This window comes from Anas acuta, chromosome 4, assembly GCF_963932015.1.
Source record: "Anas acuta chromosome 4, bAnaAcu1.1, whole genome shotgun sequence".
Lineage (NCBI taxonomy): Eukaryota > Metazoa > Chordata > Aves > Anseriformes > Anatidae > Anas > Anas acuta.
The window spans coordinates 47,444,556-47,464,992 of record NC_088982.1 but is presented as its reverse complement, the minus strand read 5'-3'; the positions used below and the strand labels follow the sequence as shown (position 1 = coordinate 47,464,992).

The following is a 20,437-nucleotide window of genomic DNA, read 5'->3' as shown; positions in this document are numbered from 1 at the left end:
AAAATTCTTGATGATAAGCCTGTCCTCTCCCTCTGCATGCACATGTATGCACACACATAAATAAAACCCTATTAATTTCTAGTAGAAGGTGGCATTGAATATTTTATACTATGTATATACTGGAGATGCACAAGTAGCTAATATACTATTTACTTACGCTTCTTCAAGGATGACAGAAAAAATAAGAGCATGACTCAAAGAAATTTGGTAAAGTGGCATGTAGCCATATTGTGTCCTTGTGCTACCAGTCTACAAATCAGATTGATTAATCCAGTGTATACAGCTGCCCATCATTCTCATCATCATCAGTCATAGATGATAACAAGAACTCCTCTGCTCCATATATCCCTGTTCTCCTCAACGGTGATTTGTTCAGACAGCTCCTAAGTGGCTGTATAAATATGACTGAAACAGCATATAATAACAAAATAAAATAAAGCCTAACTTGAGTACACTAGGTACAAGTTTCCTTCAAATCCATTAGTAAAATATGAATTAACATCAATATGATTTTTAGCAGGGTAAATGTTGTTGGACAATTCTACCAAGGCATACTTTATCACTTTGCACTGTTTCTGACCTGTATTTCACAAGCAAACTTGGAAAAAATCAACCCATTCCTGTCCACCATCCATGCCTGCTTTCTCTCTTGCCTGCTGGGTGATAGCATTAGCAGAACGATCTTGATGCAGAAAATACAACTAACTTGGACACCTTTTCTAACAATTGTCAGTGCTTACCTCTGGCTTAGTCTACCTTTTTCGCATAACAGTTCAATTCTTCCGGATTACTACATTGGCTCACCTCCAGCAGCTTCTTGCCTTGAATTAAGAGGAGAAAAAAAAAAAAAAAAAAAACAACTCGGAAAGAGTAGAAGAAAATTATGCTTTAAGGTATCTTAGATACCATAGCTCATAGATAAACCATTAATACACAGCTTCAGCGGACTGAGGAAACTTAAGCATGGCCAGGAATGGGCATCCAGCTTTTCCAGAAGTACAGAACTCTCATTTGTCAGCCAAAAATCTTAATTCTGTACCAGCTATGAGCTCAGTGAAATGGTGTGGTGATATACACATAAATATTAAATACATAGAATATTAAAAAATTTTAAAAAACACCACCAAACAAACAAACAAACAAAAACAAAAAAAAACAGTCATCAGAATATTGTTGTAATACACCATAACACTTTAAGGAATAGATATGAACCTTGTTGCACTAGCCCTAAAATTTTAAATGGTTCCTGCATCCAGCTAAGGGCTGAGTTTGGCCTACAGATTTACTTACTGCTTTAGAATTTGCTGTTGAAAATGTTTAGATAAAAAAAATTAGCAACTGAAAAGATCCAGGTTTATACACTTTAAATTTGCAAAGATTTAAAACATTTTCAAGGTTTCCTTGCTTAAAAGTTTGAAATTTAGAATTAAAGATCTTGAATCTAAAATAACCTCAAAAGAAGTATTATGTACAGAATTAGTAATTGATCTTCAAACCCTATCAAGACCTATTTCTCTCTTTTCCATGAGGTGTCGTTCAAAGACACTACCAAGTTATCGTACACAAATGTTTACTCCGTCATATGAATACTGCTCACACAAGATCACTGGGTGGAGGATTTGGGCCCAGTACTTTTAAGAATTAAGCAGAAAAGCCTCCTCCTATTTGTTCTGCACTTCCTTCATTAAACATAGATTTCTTCCTACTATTGGATGGGTATTATGTAATACCTGGTGTTAAGTATTACTGTGCAGCAAACCCTGCAAGTGCTACTGTGGGATTAGTAAGGGAAACAACAGAGCTGAGTGCTGGGATTGTGGGAAATGCCCTCATTATATTGGTTTAAATTTTGATCACAGGACAAATCCAGTCTAACATTCATAACTGAGCTTAATATAGCATTTTGCTTTGCCTAGCTACATACTATAAAAACTCTGAACACTGAAGATTAGCTGCTTCTGGAAGTAGCAAGTGCTAGATTTGTCTTTTTGTGCAGCTATCAGCTATTTTGTATAAACATTGAAGTTACAAAAAGGTATTAAAATGCTTTTAGTTAGGAGGTGAAAAACTTTTAATCTGAAGCAACTTGTGTTTATTACTTCATTATACCACTAAATGGAAATTAGACCTTAACACTGGCTCATTTCCAACACTTTAAATTCTATCAATAGAATACAAAAAAAGAAACAATAATGAAACAAGGAGTTTCTGTTAATTTGCCAGCTTGCCTAATATTAGCAGCATGGTTTCACTATGATTCAAAATATGTGTTTCAGAATGAAATTAGCCTTCAGTTGATTTTCCAGTTTTCAGTGACAAGGTAAATGAAGTGTCTTCATTTTTCTAAACTTGCTGAAACCATTTAACCATAAGCTAAATGTGCTATTTTACTCTTTTTCCTATGAAACAAACCTGAGAGCAAATCTTTCTTTGCTAGCTAGAAGTGGTATAAATTCCCCAGTGTGTTATGCTTTCCATTGCCCTGAGCCACGTTGCTCTCGGCTTTCTACTAATACCCACAATGTACAGAATATAATTGTCTAAATTACACCAAACTGTAAAACAGCCACTAACTAACTCCATTTATTGTGGGAGAACAGTAGAACACTAATGTGATCAAATTAAAGCTTCCATGAAGAGATAAAATATTTGTACAATAGAATAAAAAGAGAATGAATGCTAACAAGAAAAGCTATTCTTCAGAAGATATGGGTCTTATCCTTGTAAAAATCTCAAAGAAAACTAGTCCTCAACTCCTGTACTATCAGCATTCAAAATCCTAAACCAGACTTCAGTGATACCAGGTACTTTTTAACACCTTGCAAGAGTCTAACTTGAAAAGATCCTTTGATATGGCTAGCTACTGTTCTAAGATAAATCATATGTATATCTTTGCATAACGAATGTGATGCTCTTGAATTTTTAAAATATGTGACTCTATTCTCTCTTACATCTGCATTTGAAAGTTAATCTAGTTTCCCATTTTGACATCCTAAAGATTTAAGCTTCACTTGGCTCCTGCTTGCTTAATACTACAAGAAATAAAGTACTCATGGGAGTTCTGCCTGAAGGAAGAGTTCAGTGGTGACCCAGAATTATCATCTGAGCTGCAAGAATAAAATACATTGCAATTTTACAGAAAATATAAAAAATAAAGTCTTCATCCTTTATCACCCAGATACTTCAAAAAGGACATCACATATGATAATGAACTGTTCTAAATGGTGAATTATATTTTGTATTTATTAAAACTATAACACAAAGTGTGGCCTGTTTCTCATTATAACCTAGTTTACTTCTTAACCAAGCTGAGGCTGCATGTAGACAGATTGGCCAACCTGATGTGACTTTCCTCTGGAAAAAATGAATTAATTAATTAATTAAATAAATTCAAGAGATGTTATTTCCTCAGTCAACTTTATAACCATACATCAATCTTCTCTACACAATGCTATGAAACATTGCACCAGTCCTCTTAAAAAGGATATTAAGATAACAGGGACCAAATATGGGTTGACTGATACATAACAATCTATTTTGAACAGCAGAGTGAATCCTTACTGCATTGTTTTTTGTTACAAGCTAGTTGGATGTGTGTTCTTCAATTTATGGCTACTGTTTTTTGGGAGTGCTACTAATCTTAGTTCAGTCCTTAGATGCAGTAGTAGATTTGGGGGTTGCTTGATTCTCTTCATAGCTATATCTCCAGAAACCTTCAATATATCCTACAAAATAGGATATATTTTGGTAACGTTCCAGGAGCTAAAATCAAAATTATTTGTGTCTGTCCTTCACCTAATTACCCACCAAATCTCTTTGTTCTCTGAGGTAACCACATAAGTCCAAAATATAATGTACCTTAAAAAATGGAATTTTCACTGATACTTCAATTTGAAATTCATGTTCATATACCTGATTTGGAAATAAAAACATGAATCTAGATTAGATATTTAACACCAAGACTAAACATTTTATTTATTATTTTTTTTTTTTGTATTCAATTTAGCTAAACAAAATCAGAAAAATAATAAAACGCATCGTGGAGGTCTTTGCAACCATGTTAGATGTCTTTTCATATGATTTGTGGGATCAGCTGTTGGGAAAAAAAAATCAAGAAATGAAAATGAAGTACAATTTTTCATGCATGTGGAAATTCTCAGAAGGAATAAACATTTGTTTCACAAGTGCATTGTGGGAAAACAAATGTTTACAAACATCTCTTCTAGTGTTAGCAGGCAGTTAGAGATAATTAAAGACCATAAAATATATTCAAACTTTGACACTGTATTTAAGAATTCCCTTGCTCACCCTGTTTTTTCCTCCTGCAGTTCCAGGGAAGCCATTTACAAACAGGTCACTAGTTCAAATGTAACAACAACAGCAAAGAATTCTCATGACAAATCTTATTTTTTCCACTACTTTAAAACTGTTTCTCGTTGTTTTAGCCTATTGCTTAATAAAGCAAAGCTTATTAGCAGTAAAAGGTGTGTCTTAGTTTTTATCAATCATTCTTTTTCCATCTTTTAGATACTGTGTCACATGAACATTTGGCTCAAAGAATTTTCATCCCTTATATCCAGCATAAAAAGGGTATGTTTCTTAAATTATTGCTTATGTTCAGTCTAGCACAAACATGGCTGTGATGTCATACAATATCTGACTTTTAACAGCCTTGGTTGTGAAGGCTGACAGTACTTAGAGTCTGGAATTGCTACTGCCAAATTTGAAATTGCACAGCCTCCAATATTTGTAGCAGGAGTTCTAATCCCCTGAAAATCAGGTAGTCTGCACACTACTTAAGTGGCCACAAGAAAGTAGCTTAAAATAAGCTTTTCTATCCCACTTTATGATGTCAGGGTTTGGAGAAGAATACAAATAGGGAATTTTGAGGAATAACAGTGCTCTTACCTTCAGCTTTTTCAGTGTATACTTACTGCATTGGATACTGGGTTCAATTTCTTTCTCTAAAAGGAGATACCTTGCTTTTCAAAAATTGTTATATGCTTATCCCTGTCTGGGTATAATCTATTGTTACCATGGAAGGAATGGAAAGGGTGATGATAGTAGTTCTTTGATTCTACACATATTCCCACAGTACCTTTAGAAAGGCTTAAGGCTGTGGTGAATCATCTGATTGGAGCTCCTGCTGCAGTTCTCAGGCTTAACTCTTTGCAAGAGTACAAGATTAAACTTAACAAATATTTTCTTGTCCATAATAGACTGTTTATTAGAGTAATAATTTAACAAATAAATAAATGGCAGTAGATGATTTTTTTATTTTATTATTATTTTTTTTTTGTGAACAGTGAAAAGCAAAAAATCCTTACTAAGGAATTTTTTTTTTTAAATTAGAAAAGATTGGATCAGTTTCATGGCAATTAATTTGTGTTTCTGTGTATGTAAGATCAAAATCAATTTTTTGAATTTAAAAATGTAAGTAAATTACAAATTAGGTGCATGAATATGATGATTATGGTTAAACAAAAGCACACATCTGTGTAAGAAAAGCTCTCATCTCTGTAACAAAAGTGGCATTTGCAGATATTTCATTTCTGAACAAGACATCATTTCTTGTGATTGAAGACTGTTAATATAAAGAGGAGAAAAAATCTATAGCAGAATTATTTCATGTAAATGCATAAGTAAAGCTACTTTAGAAAATCTTTAAATAAGCATAATTCACTTTGAAGATTTTAGCTGAACTACAGAAGGTCAAGTTTTTTATTGTGGTTATTTACAATATGTTGCTAGTAAGTTAATAATTTTTAGTATTGACACATTATACTACAAGAAAAAACTACCATTCTTCAACTGTAGCACTTAATATAATCTATACTATTTATTTTCCAAAGGCTTAAGTATTTAAAAAATACATAAAGAAATCCCAGAAATCTGGTAACAGTACAGGACTTTTTACGGTGTTTAAGATAGTGTCAGCACTTGCAGTAGAAACTTTAAAAGGTTTATTACTAAGCCATAAAAATTAGTCCGTTGTATAACTTCAGTTAACTCTCATTTTAGTACTCATTTTTCCCCCCACTCCTCTATCCAGAATAGTTTTTCTTTAAATAAATTACAGAAATATATATTTTAGAATGACTCTTTTATGTGTTATTTTCTTTCAAACCCTTACACTTTACAAGTCCATACCATCATATTTTTGTGTACAATATATAATGAACCTTTTAACATAAATGAAAGGTGATCTATCAACTACCAAAGACAGATTAGTAATAACTCAATAACTCTAATACATTTAATCCCAAAAGACTGAACTTCTACTTTATTTCATCATTTCAGTCATTACTGAGAAGTTCCATAGATGTTTGTCTTTGCTGTTGCCACAGCCTCAGTAGCATCACCATCTGATTCCATATTAGTCTGCCAGTATATGTAAAAAGCTATGAAAGAGACTCACTTTTTTGGAAATATTTCCAGAAATCCCACATCCTGGTTCATGTGTTGTCTCTCTGTGACACAGCCATGAGCCATAACACTAGCCTTATATATTTTAAGCAGACTATGGTGTTTCATCACCCACATCTGGTAAGAACAATCCCTTCTCTATCATTAAGGTATTCTGTTAGATTTCATATGGTCACATAAATTCTTAGCTGCAAGCCATCAGAATGGCTAGCAGACACAGCTACAAAACTGTCCCACACATATGTTCCTGCACACATAGGATCCTTATCCAACACCATTGCCAAGGCCTCAGATTCACATTATCAAGAACTCCAGAGCTTCCAGAAACCATATGTAGAAGAGCCCCAAATGACATATGCCTACACACGCACATCTAGCATCCTCACCCAGACAGTGATATATCTATGGCAACATCTTTTACCTTAACAGCTATTCTTTACCTTGGATCTGTTTGGCGTATCCGCTCTTTATACCAGCTTTACAGCCAATGAGTACAAACCAGAACAAGCAGTCATATGTGAGCAGACACCAGTGTTCACAGCTTGTTGTGTAGCAATCTGCAGCTAGACAAGAAACCTTAATTTTGGATCAGAATATCACATACTAAATAACCTCCCTTACAATGCTCCCTGCTGCTTTAATGCATCTCTCTGAAGCACCACTGTTCTCCTACAGTAGAGCTCCTGTATTAATACATCAGAGTATTAATAGTGATGAACCCCCATGAGTTTTGGATAGAACTATCCTACTGATATTCATGGACCCACTACATCCAAACCCTCTGTGTAGCCCTGTACGTCAGACCTTCTGAAGCAGGAAAACAAAGTTAGCAGCCCTGAATTACATTCAAAGCTGTTTGAGCTGGGGATGGGGGGGGTAGGTTCTAGAGTTCTTATAAAAATAGTTTTCATCAAAGACAGCTGCTCATGTGGTAAGTCTTGCCAATACTCTTAGGTACTCTCAGGATTAGCACATCCATGTAGATGTTCAGTGATTTCAGGAATTGCAAGCAGATCTAGAGGATAAACATATCAGGTATGAGAGCAAGTGACCCAGCCTTTGCTTTACAATCTGTTTTATGCCCCTTTCTTTTCCTCATACTAGATGTTTCTCTACTGGAAGGTGTCCGTGCCCATGGCAGGGGGTTTGGAATAATATGACCTTTAAAGTCCCTTCCAATCCAAACCATTCTATGATTCTCCCAAATTTAGTCAAGGCATTGTCCAAGGTTTTCTTAGTCTCATCATCTCATCCTGCTGGAAAGACAAAAGTCCTCTCCTGTCTTGCTTAGACAGTCTAGACAGCCATCTTCAGGAATGAAGGAGACAAACTTTTAAGAACAGGTCTTGACCCCCATGAGAATCCATGGGATTCTTCCTCCTGGTGTTAGTTTGTTCAAAAACCCTATGGAATGACTGAACTACCTGTTCACTGTATTCAGCACTGGTTTCCAGAGTAGGTGAGTTTCCTGTTTTGTGCAAGCTGCAGAATGTCTAACATGGTCAAACATTACTACACGTTCACAGTCTTTGCTGCACTCCTGAGGACTGATCTCACACAGCAATGGTCTGTGTTTCTCAATGAGTATGTTAATTTAGTGTAATAAAAAATTGTATTGATTTGGCTGTCAAACAAAGATAAACTCACAGACATTCCCAGAAATATGGTAGCATTCTCTTGTCCTTTTCTATCTAAAGAGAAGGAAAAAACATATCACACTGCCTCCCAGTGAAACTTCCTGTTTTCACTTTCTTATTTATATAAGATTTATAAATATATCTATTTACTTGCTTTCATCCTTTTTTTTTTTCACTGCTTCCTTCATGTTGACTCAACTTCTCTCTCCCCTGAGAGATGATGCTTTCAACTGATCTGTTAAACCTAGTTCTTTTCTCAAGAAAGTGATAGCAGAAAGCAAGTAAAATTAGGCTATCTACTTGTTGTTTATATTAGCACTCTCCTATTTGAAGCCCTCTTAGGAAAGGGAGATTCGTATGTCTATATATGTCCTACTCTTTCTAAGTAACTGTCTGGGGAACTGACAAAATATCTAATAGACTGATTGCTTTCTGTTGCTTTACCGTCTTCTCTTCATGTTGCCCATTTAAGATTTTAAACTCCACTGGGAAGTGCATCAGATTTGTATATAGTATTTCTAATAGCACACATATGGCCCAATGAAAAACAGAAATAATGAGACATTCTAGACTCACATTGCTTTTCACTTACTCAGTGTGATCTATAGAGACTGCACAGCTTGGATTCTCTTTGTGAGAGTATCACTAACTTTCAGAATAACCTCCAGTAAATCACTCCACTCTTTTCCCTAATTATGAAATGGTGATAGTAATATTCTGTAAAGCACAAAGCACTCTAAGTCCTAAGTGTGGTCATTACCATCTAATTAGCTTCATTCTTTTTCATTTCCTTCACAGAAAAATATATATATTAAAAAAATTTGCCATACTACTTACCTTCTACAAGGCCTTTTCCCAGCATGTAAAGGACACCAATCCACGGTTCTTTATTATGTGGAAAAAGGACTCTACATTTACCAGTCATCATCAGATGGCAGGGGAGGAATCTGATGAAAGTAAAATTTCAGAAGTCCTTAGATGAGACTATGTATTTTTATTTAAATACCTAACAGTACACAAGAGAGAGTTTCTACTAGATTATATGGTCTTCAACAGTATCTCTCATTCTGCAAGAATAAAACTTTCTTACTTCAATGGGTAGCTGTTCAGCTATGGCTGCAAGGTTACGTTCTTTCTTAGAACAAAAGTTACCTGAACCTGGGCCTTTCTATAAATAGATGTCTCCAGGTGTTAAATTTTCATATTAACACTTATACTGAATATCAGACTTCAACATGAAAAGTAAGTGAAATAGTTTTCTATTAATTTTCTCTTAATTTAAAGATTACAGGTAGTTTCATCTATCAACAGAGTACATCCACTCTTCAGAAATTTTAAAATTATATTATTATTTTTGAATCATTTATTAATGGCAGCCACTTTTCTAAAAATAATGTTATCTCAACCCTGGAAAGGTAAAAACTTGTTAGTAATAGACTCTAAGTACACATCTGCTGGCTGGGATATAAGAAAACATTAAAAAAAAATGCTTAACTTTTGAAATATTTTTCAAATTTCAGAGAGAAGTAAAGAAATAAAGGAATCAAGTTTCACAGCTAAAAATTTCCTCCAGTAATATTAGTAGCCATTCTTCTTTCAGCAAGACAACAGCAAACAAAAGAAGCTTTTGTTCTGAACCATCTGCTTTTTTGTATTTAAAATTACACATAATGATTATATGAATTTGAATATTTCACATTTCTGGCTACTGAGAGAGAAGAATGTAATTTCACAGACCAACTTTTCATTTATATTTTGGCTCATATGCTCAAAAGAGAGAGACCTGTTGCCCTTACTCAGATCATAAAGTTAGTCAAGAGTATGGAGAATTACATACAAGATATTCAGGATTGTTCCAACCCACACAGAATTGCCACTAGCACCACATGAACATACAAGTAGCCAAAAATGAGACAATTCTGTCTCTTTTTCCAAGGAACTGACTCAGCACCAGGACGTAAACTATGTTTATGATAATCATCGTTAGGGACTTTGTGTATGCAAGCATATGATTTTCAAATACTTATTTCTATAGCAAAATCATTGCTGAAATCTAGCCAAGCCCAAAGCTATGTCTCTAAACAGTATCAGGCATGATACTCATTTTCTTGATTTCAATTTTTGTTTCTTTCTCATCGTCTTCACTCTAAATATCATCAAAAGCAACAAACTAAAGCAACTGAATAAAGGATGCTTTCAAAAGAAATCTATTCAAGCACATTGGCAGCAATAATATAAGTGATAATAATTACTAGACATGCTATTCTCTCTTTTTTTCTTTTTCAAAGCACTCCCAGCAAGTTGTTTTTTTCCAGCAATCCCAGAAGTTCAAACCAAAAAAAAAGAAAAAAAAAGTTTTTGTTTATTTTAATTGAAAAGTCTCTGTGAACAACTTTGTTTTTAACTTTGACTAATATAGTTCAATCAATGATTGTTCTAGTGTTCTAATATTCCTTTGGATCTGAGTAAAGGTATTACTACTCTGAATTCGATCATGAATTCGGTGAGGTGCAGATTAATAAATTTATCATGAATAAAGGAATACACAGCACAATTGGGTTCACTGTATGGTTGTCTTTCTAATCAGTACTTTATTAACTGCCAATTTAAGGAATTATGCTAGCAAGCCCAAAGAAAGCAGAAGGCACTCTGGGCACTAACAAAAGCTTGTTAAGAAGATCCATATACTCTACATAGTCATTTGCTGAGACAGTGAGGAAAGTTTGGTCAACCAGGGGACTGATGCCCATCAAATCCTATCATCAATTTAGAGCAGGTGTGTTCCATGAAATACTGACAGCTTTTTGGATAAAGAGAAATTTCTATTGTGCATATATGTGATCTATCATTACCATATACATATATATATATATATTACATTATTCTTATTACATTTGTTTTTTTCGTTTAAAGGTATCCATGTTTTTATACGATTAGAGTGTATTTCCAAATGAGGATTTTCTTCCTGTTGCAGGAAGCTTACTGAGTACAGTTACTTTTGCTGGAGTTGTGGGGCACAAAGTAGTTTATGTATTGATTAGGAGTCAAATTAAACATTCCGAACTAGAATTTTTCCCTGCTTCTAACCATGTGGCAATAGAGCTAATTATATAAGTTTTTCTCATAAAATACTTATTGATAGAAAGTAGTAGATATATTTATTACAAAATATTATGATACAGTAATTGAATCATTTTATTATTTGACAGAAAATAAGAAAAAGGCTAAAAAATATATCCATTGACAATTTTAAAGTGCCTAATCACTGTTTTCAAAAACATGATGATCTTTACCCTGATATCCTGCACTGTAATAATGTGTAAAGGTGTTATAAACCTTTTCTGGATTAGCAGGGGATCCCTTAATGATGTATTGATGACACAGATATCACTAAAACATTCTCTTTTGTGCAAATGGAAGTGAAGAATTGGTGGCAGAGGCATTCCAGAGCACTACTTCATTCTTACTAACTTCTATCTGGTGTAATGGCAGTTTGGATATACTTAAAGACTAGCATAGTTTATTGAGATGGTGCCAAAAGCAAACTAACAGAAGGTTGGCATGAAGGTTACCTTTGCACCCAATTCAATAATGCCAAAATGTGTTGAAACTGCTTCTGAATTAATTTTAAGATCTAATATAGACATTGCGAATTTCAGTTAAAATTCTATGCACTTGACACACTTCTCAGAATTTTTACGAAAATGGCATTGCTCACATTTATTGCCTCAAACTTTGCATTAAAAGTATCCAGCACACAGAACTAATAACTAGGATAGTGATAAACACATTATGTAAATGCAGGAACAGAGAGGAAGCTAAACAACAGAGATTAATCTAGAGGAATGGACTGTTTCCTCACTTTGTTATTGTAATCTATGAATTTATCAGAACACCTACCTGTCTCAGGCAGGGAGTTTACTATTTCCTTTCTCATCAGAAAGGAGTAGAATAGAACAATCACTTGAAAGTGTTGCTGATAAAACTGAATTATTTTTCTCTTTCAAAGATCGCCAGTGCTTTTACAAGTTATTAATCTTCTACTGCATATTTTCAAATTTGATACACAATTGTTATTTACAAGCAGTGTGAATTCATTAGCTTTATGAAACTGATAGTTATTATGCATGAGTAGATTCCTGTCTGCCAGGACTGAAAAGAAAATGAGATACTGAATCTCTAAAGGTTTACCTAGAAGGAACATTTATAAGTAAATAGCTTAACTAAACATTTGGTAAATTGGTACTAATGTACACTGAATCATGTCTTACCTAATTTGAAGAAAATCTTAGCAGAATTTGAAAGAAAGGACTCTGCTCTTTAATTGCCAACGTCTGACTGGAAGACATAAGTGTAATGGTAAGCTTGCTCAGGACGGATGCAGACTTCAGACTTGTTGACACCAGAAGTCCTCTTCATATTTCTTTTATGGCTACTAACATATTTCTTTAAAAAAAATAATGTTTCTCAGATATCAAATTTAATATGACAGTTTAATAAGAAAAGGAATAAAATTAGAAAAACAAACAAACAAAAAAACAACAACAATAATAATAAAAAAGTGCTGCACAACCCAATTGCTCACTACTGACCAATGAGTAGCCATCTCCCAACAATGGCAGTTCTCCCAGCTGTCTCCCCCAGTTTTACTGTTCAGCATGTGATATTTCTAAAATAAATATCCCTAAAATAAAGCTTAGTAGTAGAAAAGAATGTAAAGCTTATACAAATACAGAAATCAGGAAAGGCCACAAAACTTCATAAACCAGGCATAAGAGAGATATTAAGAGGATGAAAATAAGAACTTGAAAAACTCCTTACAATGTACACTCAAGCTAATAATTTTTTTTTGTAAAAATATAGAGAAATAAATTAGCTAGTGAATGAAGTAACATGTGATGAAACAAGTGTAAATGAGTTCATAAGGCCATGAGTTCATAAGGCAGAGAAGCTTGGTGAATTTCTGCACATTAGAGCAGGGCAGCAAGAGCTTAGGAACTAATAAATAAGTTTACACTGAGACTGGCAATTGAATGGGGTGACAACCAACAAAAAGAACTATGCTACCCTGAAAATATAAAACAATATCCTGGAGTTGGCATTGGTACTCTTACTTCTAATGCTTCCATTACACAAAAGCAGTGCACAAGGCACAATGGCTCCTTCACTACACACACACTGGCTAGTCCATTCCTACAGCAAACAGCCACTTTCCTGGCCAGCAGCCACACCATGCAGAGAAGTCATGCTCCGCGTACTGCCCTATGAGTGTCTGAGAGAGGGTCCACATGCTCATGATGCTGGAGAACTGTCTTTGCAGCCTGTGGAACACTCTTACCCATGCAGACGAAGCTCCATGCACACAGCTCTGCCTCAGGCTCAGTGCTCTGAGCTGGCTCTTCTCTTTCCTCCCATCAGCAGTCAGGTCTGTCATCAGGTATCCTCCAGGATCGTAAAAAGATCTTCAGCCAAGCATTAGCTATGGACTGTGCTTATCATAATTACATCCAGTCTAGACATCTCATGAGTTGCTTGGTAAGGTAATTCCTTGTTCACCTCACTGTGATTTTATACAGCCATCATAAGTGTCCAACAAACCATGCCTGCTGTTAGTTTCAACAACCACCAGCAGGTGGTTTATTATTTTTTGTTTGGTTGGTTGGTTGTGTGTTTTTTTTTGTTTGTTTTGTTTTGTTTTTTCATTATACCAAAACCTTACAGCTCCTTTCAGTTCCAGTACCATCATTTTAAAGCTATATTATACACATGTATCTCTGGCAGAATTTAGGCATCAAGGGAGCTAAACAGGCTCTTCCATGCTATGTTGAGTACTGTGGACAGTCCTGGCTCCTGCACTTCCAGCAAAACATCACAGAGTTAGAATGGAACAGAGAAGGAGTAAATGCCTTACAGGAAGAAATGAAGAAGGCTAGAATTCTTCCACCTGGAAAGAAGGATGATGAGGTATGCTTGAAGTTCTGCAAAATCACAAAGGTGAATGAATGGGGAACAACTTATTCAACAAATCAAAACCAGAAACAACCAGCACTCAGTGAATCTATTAGATAGTAAGAAATGGACTTCTGAAATCTGTTGCCTCAGAAGGCAGCAAATTCAAAAAAGAAATAGACAAATGTAAAGACAACAGGTCCATAAACAAGTACTAAAGAAAATATGAAAAAATGTACCCTCTAATATCCTGTTGTGGTTTAGCCCGGACAGCAGCTAAACACCACACAGCTGTTTGTTCACCCTCCCCCCTCACTCTCTGGGATGGGGGAGAGAAACAGGAAAGTGAAGCCTGTGAGTTGAGATCAAGACAGTTTATTAAGACAGGAAAATAATAATAATAATAACAATAATTATGATAATGGTACTACTACTAATACATATGAATAGTAATACTAATTGTGTACGAAACAGGTGATGCATAATGCTCACCACCCGATGCCCAGCCTAACCCCAAGCAGTCTGGCCCCCTCACCCCAGCTAGTCACCCCTATATATTGTTTAGCATGACATCAGATGGTATGAAATACCTCTTTGGCTCGTTTGGGTCAGCTGTTCTGGGTCTGCCCCCTCCCAGCTCTTGCTGTGCCCACAGCCTGCCCACTGGCAGGACAGAGAGAGAAGCTGAAGAATCCTTGGCTTGGTGTAAGCACTGCTCTGCAGCAATTAAAACATCAGCATGTTATCAGCACTTTTCTCATCCTAATCCAAAGCATAGCACCCTACCAGTTACTAGGAGGAAAATTAACTCTGTCCTAACTGAAACCAGGGCATATCCTTAATCCAATAACTATAGATTTATAATTTCTTTAATATCAAGAATTTATAAGTTTGTACAACTTCTTATCATTCTTATTCTGTTCTTGTACATTTTTACAAGGTTTCAAAACTGGACAGAGTAAAGTCCTGAGTAGCTTGGTCTGACTTCATAGCTGAGATTTCTGAGTAGGAGGTTGGACTTGAGGGTTAATGAGGTATTATTTCCAGCATACTTTATGAACTTACAATTGCAATATGTTTAAGAAATAAGGAAAAATAATACTGATAGCCTTCTAGTGACAGTAATTTCTTCAACAGAAAGGCCTCGCCATAGGAGAAAATTATAGCTACACAGAAAGGCAGAAAACGAAAATTCTGTAATTATGTTTAAAACATAGTAAAGTTAATGGAGCATATTTTGAACCAGCTTAAACTCCATGCACTTTCACTGCATAGAGGTGGAGGATCATTTGTAACTTGGTCCCAGGAGAATTTCAAATGCCTACCCAGAAGGCAAATCTTAGTTCACAGAAATGTTTCCTTTTTCATTTGGAAGGAAAACAGTTGAGATTGTTTGCTTAACGATACCTTTATCAATAATGCTCCAAAGTGAAAAAATTGCTTCTGTACTGATCCAAGGGGAATTTAAATGAAGAAACAAAGCTGTCCATGAAATAAAACTCTGATTTGCATATTGTTTAAGCAGGATTCACAAAGGGCTAGGTTACCACTCTTCTTTTCCAGCAAATAGTAAGAAAATTGTACTTTACCTAATATTTATTCTGATATTGAAGGGGAAAGATAAAGCAGCATATTGTTGTTGTTGCTGCTGTTTTTATTAATATTTCCAATTAAAAGATAAAATCCATATACCTTATTTCATTTTTGGCCAATCAGTGTTAAAACTTCATTGCAGTACAGCTGTAACCAGCACTGCATTGGCCATTATAATAAAATCATGACAATTCAATTAGAAGTTTTTGTGAAAAATTGGTAGAGAAAACTGAACTCCAAAAGACATAACTCTCAGAAAAATAAATAAATAAATAAATAAATGTATCTTAAGTAGGCTACTAAAGGTATATTAATTATATATTTTAAAAGATGTTACATAATTTATTCTCAGATATATGGAACTGCATTCACATATGTAGTCACGAAAAGAAAAACATAGTTGCCTAAATATTGCTTTAAATGAACAAGAATGTGCTTTCGTTCCCTGTTCTGACATTTTATGCTATTCTGATAATTTACAATTGAAGAAATACAAAGTGAAATTGAATAATTCATACTGCTTCACTTCCCCATGTTGTTATGCACACTAATAATGACTATAATGACATAGACATGAAGTTCTTTACTCCATGCAACAGCAGTCTTTTCAAAAGTTTCAAAAATGAGCATTCTAGAAGTAAGCATTTCCAGGCATTTCTGTTTACAGCTCCCTGAGGAAGCAGAAGCCTATGGAAAACTTGCAGATGCATATTCATCATTATCAGCATCTTATCCTCTCAGCAAATTTAACTGGTGTTCCAGAGAACACCACATACCAGTATTTTAAAAGGAAAGGTGATACTCCAAATCACAGCTGAAATAAATGAAGATATAGTAGAGAAGCAATACATGTTTTTATCTAATACATACAGTGCTGTCCTATTGATCTAGACAGATATACACACTGATGTAAGCATGACAGTGCTACCAGACAGGTTCAGGGAAAAGCACGTGTACTTGCAATGAAAGCCAAAAAACTGACCTTTCTGATTCTCTTTTATTCAGATAGACCAACTATTTTTCTGCTTTGTAGTCTCTTTGTAGCCAATTTGTTTTGGCAGGGACATTTCTGAGCTCATAGTAGGAATTTGGAAAATTTCAAAATGTTATAGAACACTCCAAAGCTGCATCCCCTTCTTTCCATGCCCATTCGTGCATCCTCATGCATGATTTTGACTTGCTGCTGCCACATTCAGTTTGGAAAATGGAATCCCACACTTACCTTAAAATAAAATGACAAAGTGACATGCATATTATCATCTTAAATGGTTTCGCTAAACTTAGTGGTTAGAGCAACAGTCAACAGTCATATTGCTGACAAGGACTTGGTAGTGCAATTCAATTTGTATCTCATGAGGAATGGAGGGGAAAAGATTTGATTTTACCCTTCTCTGCCTGAGTCTTTAAGAGAAGCCAGGTTTCATCCTAATGCTATGCAGCAGCCCACAATTTACTACAGTCACAAGGAACTTCACATTATTCACCTACTTTCTGCTAAACTAAAATATAAATCAGGGTCAAAGCAATAGTGGATGATAGAGAGCAAACCTACAGATTGCCTCAAATCCAAGATATAATATCTCAAATTGCCTCAGATTTTGAAAACCAGCATCTGTCCTTGCCATGTCAACATTTTGATCTAAAAGGCTCATGACTGAAACATTTCTATTAACTATTTTATTTCCATTGGGAGTGAATCTGAAGCTGGTAGTGAAAACGTGTATCTTTCCATTGATTTTAATGGAGCTATGCCAGCTGGCATCACCTAAAAATTTCACGCCTTATCTCAGATTCCACACTTCATATGACTTAATTCATAAACAAAGTAAAACCTCATGGGAAGAGGCCATGCCTCTCTGCTGCACTGTCTCATTACCAACACTTACAGAAGATTAGATTTTAGAATTCATGACCTGCTAGTACCTCAGACAGAAACAAAGCTAAAACAGAAATGTAAAAAAATAAAGCTGTTTTATTACCTGGCTTGTGTGATTGTACATCATGTTCAGCATCTTGGCTTCTCAGTCCAAAAGTAAAGAAATAAACAGATGGCAAATAAAATTCTTAAAGCATCTTTGAAATACTATTGTTACATCCAAAACAGATGAATTTCCCAAGGTCACCTTCATCATAAAACATTAAAGGGGAGTGAAGGAGCAACTTGAAAGAACCTGTAACTAAGCTTTCAAATTACAGCAGCTCAAATTTTACTCTTAATTTGTAATTGTTTTCTCTGATTTCTGTTGTTTAATGAGATAGAGAAGTCTGGCTATTTCTTTCTTTCCTTCTTTCTTTCTTTCTTCCTAGTTCTGACTATTCCTAAATAATTCATTATTATGGAAACCCTTTATATTTGAGATATATCTTAGATCTGTATCTAAAAGGGATTTAAATAGAACAGCACTGAAACATATAATTTTACTTTCTTGCTCCCCTTAACAAAATCTATTTTTCTGACTTCGCCTCCTAAATTCAATATAAGTAGTACAAGGAAAAAATAGTATCTCAAAAACACAAAAATCAAGGAGTACAGTTGGAAGTCAACCCCGTATAATGTTCCTAAAGTCAGTGGATGAGACAGTGTAAAAGATATTCTGCAGCCTAGAGCATGGGATACAGAGAAGAATAAAATTCAGGCCATGTTCTGACTACTTAAAGTAAAACCCATGCATTAATTTGGAAGTAAACCTTGTCTAATGATATATCCTGCAATACAGCAAACATCCAAACATAATGATACAGAGTTATGCTTAGATTCCCTTCCACTCTTCCTTTTCCCTATATCATCTTTCCGTCTCCTATTTTTCCCTCTTCCCCTTCCACACACACACTTGGGAACTAACTTAGGCTACAAAGAACTAGTTATTTAAGGCCACTTCCACTAAATTAATGAGATGCAGATCTGGTGTACAGCCAAATATGCAGCTGACATACTGTCATTAATGCAGAATTCTTCAGTGTCCCATCCACAAGCTGTAAAATACACCTCACTTCACAAAACATGCCTTTGCATCTGATTGCAGAATAGGACTTTTACTATAAAAGACCAAAAGCCTCTAAAAGGAAAACATACCAGAGGAAGAAGCCTGCACTGATTAAGGATATTACCTGTGTTAGTAAAACAATGCAGAATAAGGGAAAAATCCTTCCTTTCCCTAAATCTGGCCACAGATTTAATTCAGGGAAAAAGAATGGCCATGCAAATGACCTACAGGCTAAACTAAAGGTTTTCTCAACACAATAGAGATGACAGTCCACCCCTGGTATCTGTCCTTGCCTATCGTTAGTGTAACTTCACTCTTTCAGAGGAAAGCAAGACAAGACCTTACCCCTGCATCCACCCAAGCACTCCTCTGAAACCAAATCACATATCATAGGAGAGGATATCCTTTCTAGCTAGGTCTGAAACATTTAAAGACAGCAGTAATTGAATGCAACGCAGATGTGGAGCAAGAAAATCAAAAAGAGTGATCATATCTCATTTCAATTACTAGTTGGTACTAATATAAGGGGTCTAGAGCAAGTTACTCTGTACCTTCCAAATTAACTGACAACAAAGAAAGAGAAAGGGAGGGAATGAAAAAACATTAATTGTTCAATGTGGCATTGCAGTGAAGAAATGCCATCTCCTCCAAAATAATATGTTCAGCAGTCATCACTGGAAAAACTGGCAGAAGTTCAGAAAAGGGAGTTTAAGTCTCAGAGGAAGATTCAAAGACATTATCAAAGGGATGGAAAAATGCACACCAATGTTAGAATTGTTTTACTTACAGAGATGATGGAAAAAGATTGCTTTTTTTTTATACCCCTCACAGTAAAATTGTATGTACCAATAGCCTGGAAGTGCTTGGAAACTTCTGATCTCCATTTCTTGTAATAAGTGGGGAGGGGTAAAATAATTAAAGGGTGATAAATTAATCATAAACACTTTTTCTTCCACAGAACAGAATAGAAGTCACTATTTCCAGAAGCTGCTGAGGCCAAAAACTCAACAACATCCAGAAAGAGAATACATATCTGATGAATATCCTAAATTTTTATAAGTAAAAAAATCTTTATTTTGGAATACGTATGTATAAAATTTCATGTCTAAGAGCAAAGGCTTTGCATCCATCAGAAGCCATTTAAGACCTAGAGGCACAAAAAGGAAAAAACAATTCTAAATTATTCTAGACTAACCAAGCCAGAAATTATTGCACTTTTTTTTTTTTTTCTTTTCCTGTAGCTTTTAAAATACAGTAAGCATTTTTTAATGTCAGAAAGAAATTACTGGACTAGATAGACACTGGTCTAACCCAATTTGACATTTCCTAAGACAGAAAGAATATAAGAATTATCCAGGTGGTGGTTTTACTCAGGTGGGCAGCCGAGCTCCACCACAACTGCTCTCTCACTCCCCCTCTCCTCAAAGAGGAAGGGGAAGAAAATACAACACAGAGAACTCAAGGTTTGAGATGAGAAAGGTTTGATTAAGGGGAAAGGGAATGAGGAGAAAAAGAAACAAAAGAAACAATAAGCCCGCATGGAAGCACAGAGAGAAGGGAAAAAAATTAATCTCTACTTCCCATCAACGAGCAATGTTCAGCCATGTCCTGGGAAGCAGGGCCTCAAAACACGTAGTGGTTGTTCAGGAGGAACAGCCCCCTCCCCCACGAGAGCCCCCCTTTTTATTGCTGAGTGTGACATCAGGTGTTATGGAATGGTTGGCTGGTCAGCTGCCCTGGTGATGTCCTCTCCCCATCACTTGCCCACCCCCAGCCTGCTGGCTCTTGGGGGCTTGGAAGGAGTCCTGATGCTGTGCAATCACTATGCAGCAATAGACACAACACTGG

At 35.4% G+C, this 20,437-nt stretch overlaps 1 long non-coding RNA gene across 1 annotated transcript; it reads right to left on the bottom strand.

Annotated features, from left to right (window-relative positions):
* Positions 1–632: 632 nt before the first annotated feature.
* Positions 633–14,357, bottom strand: LOC137855255 (uncharacterized). Its single transcript, XR_011095641.1, has 3 exons — positions 12,335–14,357; positions 8,901–9,010; positions 633–821 (listed from the first exon to the last, which is right to left on the bottom strand). It is a non-coding gene; the product is annotated as an uncharacterized lncRNA (long non-coding RNA).
* Positions 14,358–20,437: the final 6,080 nt, after the last annotated feature.